The 7749-nt window shown below is 40.9% G+C and overlaps 1 protein-coding gene across 1 annotated transcript in view; it reads left to right on the top strand.

Moving 5' to 3' along the window:
• Positions 1 to 5985: 5985 nt before the first annotated feature.
• ZNF593OS (ZNF593 opposite strand) overlaps positions 5986 to 7749 on the top strand; it is a 115888-nt gene continuing 114124 nt past the window's right edge. The window contains exon 1 of the mRNA XM_075264407.1: positions 5986 to 5995. The gene's annotated coding sequence lies outside the window, so the exon portion shown is untranslated. The remainder of the gene's footprint in view (positions 5996 to 7749) is intronic.

Raw genomic sequence — 7749 nt, 5'->3', positions numbered from 1 at the left:
GAAGGGTTCACACTAGTGTCAGTGTCCGACATTAGCATTGGACACTAGCTGTGTCTGTTACATTTTTTTTTTTTTTTTTAAATGTAGATTGTGAACCCCACATAGAGCTCACAATGTACTTTTTTTTCCCCCTATCAGTATGTCTTTGGAATATGGGATGAAAATCCATGCAAACACAGGGAGAACATACAAACTCCTTGCAGATGGTTTTTTGCCCTTGGCGGGATTTGAACACCAGGACTCCAGTGCTGCAAGGCTTCAGTGCTAACCACTGAGCCACTGTGTGGCCCCTGTGTCCGTTACATTTTGCGTTATTTTAAATGGGACACCATGTAATGTCCTTTACTGTCAGTGCCTGTCCTTAAGTGTCCGTTCACAAAGATATCCGATTTTTCAAGCAGACATTAGCATCGGACACTAGCTATTGGACACCGACGCTAGTGTGAATGCCCCCTAACTTCCAGACATCCATTTTTGTTTTCGATTCTGGGATACGAGATGTCTTTCAACTCCAGCAACTTTCCTGCGAAAAGACACGAGCTAAGAAAACAAAACAAAGCATGGCAGGAATATTATAGCAAGAAGTTCAACTGTGGACACAGGGAAAGTTCTCTCAAGCCCTCTCCAGGAACAGTCCCTAGTCATCTTAGAAATCCTGCTCCAATTCCTCACCTTCTTCCTCTTCCATATGGTAACAGTTACACTCTAGCTATACTCACCTCCTCATCACCCTGGTTGACTGCTATATATCAGAAAAGTGTTCTGTCTTCTCACAGCACATTTACCAATGTAAATCCAGCATGAGCCATGTCTCTGGCTAGGGTTGATCTTGAAATTTCACGATCGTTTTTAAAATCAGATTTCCGATCATTTTCCATCTGAACCCGATCCCCATCCTAATGCAAGTCAATGGGATTTTTTTCAATTATCGAAGATCGGATTTTAAAAATGATGCTACTCACTACACAGCATGGAGTCCAAAAATTTTTCAATTTTTGGACTCCACGCTGTGTAGTGATTTAAAAAAATCCCCCGGCTTCTTAGCCCCCCTAGTGTCTCATTGACATGCCTTCAGAGTGTTGTGTGCGCCCCCACCTCCTTAGGCTAATGTTAGAGATGATGGGAGTAGACGGGGCTTGCTGTGGCTTAGGAGAGTGTCTGCGGGGAGACATGAGTGCATCACTCACATCTCCCCTCCCAGTACCCACCCACACTCTCCTAAGCCACAAGCCCCGCCTTCTTCCAGCATCTCTAACACTAGTCTAGTGAGGCGGGGGCGCACAGGGTGCTCTGAAGGCATGTCAATGAGAGAGAAGAGGAGCAAAAAGAACGGGAGTGGTAGCGATTTGTGCAGGTAAGTTGAGCGATTGGGATCGGAATTCCGCTCCCGATCTTTTTTAGGCGGGATCGGAACCCGATCGCAAAATTTACTCGATCGCCAATCGGGATCCGATCTTTTCCAATCCCAATCGCTCAACCTTATCCCTGGCTCAACAATCTCAATAGCTAGTGCTACTCCACCAGCTCTTTGGTCCCCTAAACCTAGACCTGTAACCTACCTTGTATAGCAATGACCCCTAGGTCTGCCACTTAATTATTCAATAAATTCTATGTATCCCAAAAACATTTTGGAAAAATAAAAGATAAAACTTATAACTTTTCCTGCAAAACACAAGTCCTTACACAGCCACGTTGACAGAAGGATAAAGTTAAAAGCTGTTGGCCTATAAACATGTTTCTAGTGTTCCAAAGTTTTTGTCACTGCAATGTAATCATTAAAATAAAAGTCAGAATTACATTTTTCTTATGTTCTTATCTGAAATAAGATATATTTAAATGATGACCAAGACATTTTATGTATCCCAAAATTATGTTATTGACAAAATGGAACTTTTCACACATGAAATCTGCTCTAACAGTGATCCATTGATCGGAATAAAAATTTTTTAAAAGGATGGCTCTACGAATGCCTAAATGAAAAAATACCGTAAGCAAAATTGCTTGCTTACTAGGTCAGAGAGGCTAAGCTGTTAGCAAAGTATTTCTTGTCATCTCAAAACTTTTAGAAGAAACATACATACTTTCCCTGAAATGAATTTGCTTTCGGAGTAGACTTTGACGTAACTACAGCTATTTACTCTGAGAATTGAACCAATAGTTTATTGCTTCTTATACCTGGAGGTCAAAAACATATAGTACAACTTGCAGTTTTGGCTTGCACAAAAATGCAATAAAATAATTTTTTAAACATAGAATAATTTTAATTCCAGGTTTGTTATAATACGATATTGTGGGCACCTCCTGTAGATTTCCTATATAACTCATGCCATTTTTTTTTTAATTGTCCCTCGTCCATCCAGCTCTCTGTCCAGCTCCACCGCATTCACAGTCAGTGGCAAGCAAGATGTAGAATTATGGGTGTGGTGCACCTATGGCATAAGAAAATGTATGCCAAAGATGTGCCCATCTATACCAGAAATCTGCTCTGGATGGGTTGATTTTTTTTTTTTTTTAATCAAGATTTTTTAGTGTTTTGAAAGATAAGGATACAGAGTACAAAAACCAGAACATATTGCAGAGTTGATATAACAGTCAAGAATGGGCAAACTGACAAGTATCGACTGAAAAAGGTACAACAGCGCAATAACAGAGTAGTAGTAATAAAAAAGAATGTGCTCTACCATTTTAGCAGCCTATGCAGTAGAGATTGTGTGCGCACTGTCAGAGGTACTATCTCTACTTCGCAGGCATCTCTAACCTGAGCATAGCCAGGAGAGCAGAAAGAAAAGGAGTGGGGGGGGGCTGTCTGAGTTAGTTGGAATGGGCTTGTAGTGTGTGGAATAGGGAGTGACAGAGGAAGGGGGGGGTGAGATGGAGGTAACGTGAAAGCTAGACAAGAAACTACATAGCAGGAAGCTTCAACAAGTAAACAAATGCAGAGGATGTTGGGGAACTTCCATAGAAACCCAGAAATCACTCATAACACTGCTAAAGTTATTTGGGTGCACTTTTTAACCCATTAATAGCACTAACAGACCTTTTTTTAAAAAAAAAAAAAAAAAAAAAAACATTTTTTTGCTCGGAAAACCTCTTTAATAGACAGCCTTAGTGAAACAGATCCGTTAGTTCACTAAGAATAACAGGAATGGCGGTGAGGAGTTGGTCCCAGTCAGAAAGAAACATTTAGAACACTCAGTTGGTAGTAAATAAACAATAAATAGCACTCCCAACACATAAGTAATATATAATACAAATTATGTTATAGGTAAGAATAATTTAAATCAATAAGGAAAGGTAATTCCCAGGTTTATGATACCGAGTGTCTGCTGTTGCTCCAGTGACTACACTAAGAATGGTGAAGCACGCTATATTAATCCTCTAAACTGGCACAAATCAGAGAGATCAAGATTGCAGTATTTCTGCTCAAGAGATTTGGATAAAGGGGGTGGTGTTGGGATAAAATATGTGGTTGGGGAGGGAGGCAGGATACAAAAATGGATATATTTAGGCCGGCGTTAGAAAGTGAGGAATCCTCCAAAACCAACATAGTTATATGTCAAGCATGGCAGTGAGGAGAGACATAGAGGAAATCAAGAACCAAAATTGCCAAAGAGACAGGTTAACGAGTCATTGTTTCGTGGCAAACAATAGCATAGCGTGAAACTTATCAATTAAGACACCAAGGGGAAGCAAAGGTAATTCTAGCGGAAAAGGTTCACTGCTGATCTAGGTCCTGAAAGCTGCACTATAGATGAAGAAAGAGGAGGGGGTAGGGAGGATGGCATGGTACACATGGTGAGGGTGGCACAGTCACTCTCAAGAGGAAGAAACAGTTTAAATAAAGATTCTTCTTTTCAAACAATAGAAAACAAAAGGGGGAGAGACGCCGAGCGCTCTGAGTGTAGTATTATTGATAGTTTAAAATTAAAATACCAAATACCAGTAACCTCTCACCTGAGAAATAAGTCTTTGTTATCACATATGAAGTGAAGGGTCCAGGTGAGAGTGGCAGCGGAACCGGCAGAAACACCGGGAAACCGGAGAAGAAATGGAGTATTTGAAGAACAGGGGTCCGCGCTCACTGGTAAAACTTAAATAACAGCCAGGAAAAATGAATAAAGTAGTAAATGGTGGATTTATTGAAGATAAAAGGCACGACGCGTTTCGGACCGCTACTGGTCCTTTCTCAAGTGCAGATTCTGTTAAAAAACATACATACAAAAAATAATAAAATATAATTGTAAAAAGTACATTTGGTTAAAAAGCGAAAAATAGAGCCGCACAGGCCCAAGAGAGACCCTTTACAAGCATTGCTTGCAGCTACAGAGAAAGTGATGATAGTAAAAAATGTACAAATACACATAAATCCTGTACTTCAGTTTTTCCTTTTACTATATACCTTAAAGGGAAAATGGTTATTACTCCTTTAAAGAGTAAATACAAATACAAATACAAATGCAAATACGTGTGGCAACCAAATACCAATAAAGCAGTAGATGTCAATGTTACTGCTAGAAAATAGTACCTCAGTCAGTAGTGTGTTGTAAGATACAATTCAAATCATTAAACTGACACATTTTGTTTTCACATAACCTCAGTTCCGTATGTGTGTTATTTACTCGTAATAATCTCACAATGGAGGATGAAAAACAAAGTAAATCTAATGTTGATCATATTAGTTTATCAGATATCTCTTATAAGGGTAACATATTGCGATAGGTATCGATTGTCTGCCTCCCTGGGGACCCCCAGAGACACAAACAGGTATATGGACGTTCTCTCACATAGAGAGCAAGGCACCCGTATTAAGGCAATAGAATTGAGGTTTAAGAGACAAAGAAACAAAGTATCTTACCTGAGTCAGCCGGGCTGAGTACATGTTTCCCCGGCTGAAGCTCAGCTTATTTAAACTCTTCCCCGTGTGCGTGATTGCGTGTGGGCAGTGTACTGCGCCTGCGCCGGTTACGGCGTCCATACGCGCTAGCACGTAGCTGCCCCGGGAAGAGAATGAAACATGTGCGCATGCGCCACCTATACAAAGGCTGCGCATGCGCAATTGATTCGGAAAGCAAGTGTTCTGTATGCGTGTGCGTGCCTGAACAGACGAGCGTGCATGCAAGCGCTGAATTCATACAGAGCGCATGTATATATACCACCTTGGAACCAATCAAGGTTTGTATATGAACAGCACATAGGCTGTTTGGCTATGGTTATTGCTTTGATATGGTGATATTGATGGTCTAGATGTTTAATTCTTATTTTTATTATTTGAGGGGGATCAAACTAATTGGGGTTTGAGTTTAAGCTGCAGGTGATGAAAAGAGTATATGTATGAATATGGTACCAGGAGGGAGGGAGGGTGGGAGGAGAAGGGGAGGGGAGAGGGGGGGGAGGGGGGGAAGGGGGGAAGAGAAAAAGGGGGGAGGGGGGGTAGAGGAAGGGAGTTGGACCTTGAGTTGGTTAAGGATGAGGGTATGTATACTCTGGTAGAGGAATGAGGGGGGGGGGGACCTACAAATACTGGAAGAACTGAGGAACAAGAGGGGGGATTGATATGGGAATGCTACTTGAAAACTAAAGATTCTTAGTGACATCTTCTGATGCTATATTGAGACCAGCTGGCTGGAGTGTGTTTAACCTGAACATCCAGAACATCTCTTTCCTATTAAGGTTGTGGAGTCTATCTGGCATTGACGGGGGAACTGTATCAATTGGTGTGACTTTAAATCCCGAGAAGTCTTTAGGATGATATTGTGTAGCGTGACGTGATACACTATGTTTCAAAAAGCCATTGTTTACGTTACATCTATGTTGGCTAATACGCTGTCTAAGAGGCCTAGTTGTACGACCCACGTACTGGAGGCCACATGGGCACTCCAGTACGTAGATGACCCAAGATGATGAACAATCTAGGTGAAATTGAATTTCAAAAGTGTCTCCCGTTGTGAAACTGTGGATATGTGTACGTTCGTGCTGAATAGTAAGACAACATTTACAACGTGCACTTTTACATGAGAAACTCCCCATTGGGGTATTGGTAACTATGGTAATATTGTCGTTACAGGATTTAAGGCGACTGGGAGCTAGTAGGTTTTTTAACGACCTAGCCCTCCTATAGGTGATTCCCGGTCGTACGGGCAGAATCCCTCCTAGGAAGGGGTCGTTTCGAACCACATGCCAATGTTTGTTTAAAATGTTCCGAACGTTATTGTGTACGGAGCTGAAAGTGGTTATGAAGTTACAGTGATAGTCATTGTTCACCGGTTTTTGTTTAGGGACAAGGCAATCAAACTGAGAGAGTGCCCCTGCCCTTATCTCTGCTGCCTGTATAATTGCAGATGGATATTTCTTTTCTTTAAATCTATTGGTTAAAATAGTACTTTGATTCTTGTAGTCAGCATCATTTGAACAGTTTCGTCTGATTCGACGGAACTGTCCAAAAGGGATATTCTGCTTCCATTTTTTGTGATGTAGGCTATCATAATGCAGTAGACTGTTGCGATCGACTGTTTTAAAATATGTCTTTGTAAGTATCCGATTGTCTGTACTAGTCAGAAGAAGATCCAGATACTCTATAGATTCTGCGTTTGATTTACCTGATAGTTTGATCCCAAACTGGTTATCATTAAGGAAGGCACAGTAGGAGTCGAAAGACTCCCCCGTTCCCTCCCAAATGAATATGAGATCGTCAATATACCTACGGTAGTATTTAATGTGATTGATCCAGGGGTGTGTAGAGTAGATCAATGAACTTTCAAAAATTCCCATGAAGAGGTTGGCATAACTGGGGGCCATACGGGTCCCCATAGCCGTCCCCTTTGTCTGCAGATAGATTTGTGAATTGAATTCAAATGTGTTGTGTTGTAGAATGAATGTAATGGCTTCCAATATAAATTGACGTTGTTTGGTGGGTAATTCTAAATCTTGTTTGAGATAAAAGTCTACTGCAGAGATACCAAGATCATGAGAGATGTTGCTATATAAAGCACTAACATCAAGTGTTGCCCACCTGTAATTGGGTTTCCAGGTGAATGGTAAAAGATCTCGTATTAAACTGGCGGAATCCCGGAGGTATGAAGGTAAATTGATGACATATCTCTGTAACATCACATCCACATATTGGGACAAGTTTCTAGTAATTGAGTTTACTCCGGAAATGATGGGTCTTCCTGGAGGATTAACAGGATCTTTATGCAGTTTTGGTAAATGATAAAACAGTGCTAAAGTTGGATTTTTTATGTTGAGAAATGCATATTCTTTATCGGAAATGATACCATCTACCCGGGCGTTGGTTATCAATTCTTTATATCCTGCCAGATGTTCCACTGAGGGATCAGTATCTAGAGTGGAATAGTACTGCTTATCGGCTAGGATGTGTAAAGCTTCATTAAGGTAAACCTCACGGTCTTGGATTACCACCCCACCCCACCCCTTGTCAGCATTCCTGATCACGATATCCCTATTTTCTTTGAGACTTTTGAGGGTGTTCTTTTCTTTATTAGTGAGATTATTGGGAAATTTCATTGGAGCTGAATCTAATTGTCTAAGGTCGGAAGCAACCAGAGAATAAAAAGTCTCTAAATTGCTCCCCCTATGGTGAGTAGGATAGAAATTAGATTTAGGTTTGAGTGTAGAGTTGATAGGGATGGGCTCCTTAAGGTGAGGAATAGGGATAGCAGTGGAGATTTCGGCTTGATTGACATTGGTAAAGCTTGGTGAATCAGTATTAGAAACAGAAGTGGGTAATGT

This window comes from Leptodactylus fuscus, chromosome 2 (genome assembly GCF_031893055.1).
Source record: "Leptodactylus fuscus isolate aLepFus1 chromosome 2, aLepFus1.hap2, whole genome shotgun sequence".
Lineage (NCBI taxonomy): Eukaryota > Metazoa > Chordata > Amphibia > Anura > Leptodactylidae > Leptodactylus > Leptodactylus fuscus.
This window is presented reverse-complemented; position numbering and strand designations above follow the sequence as displayed.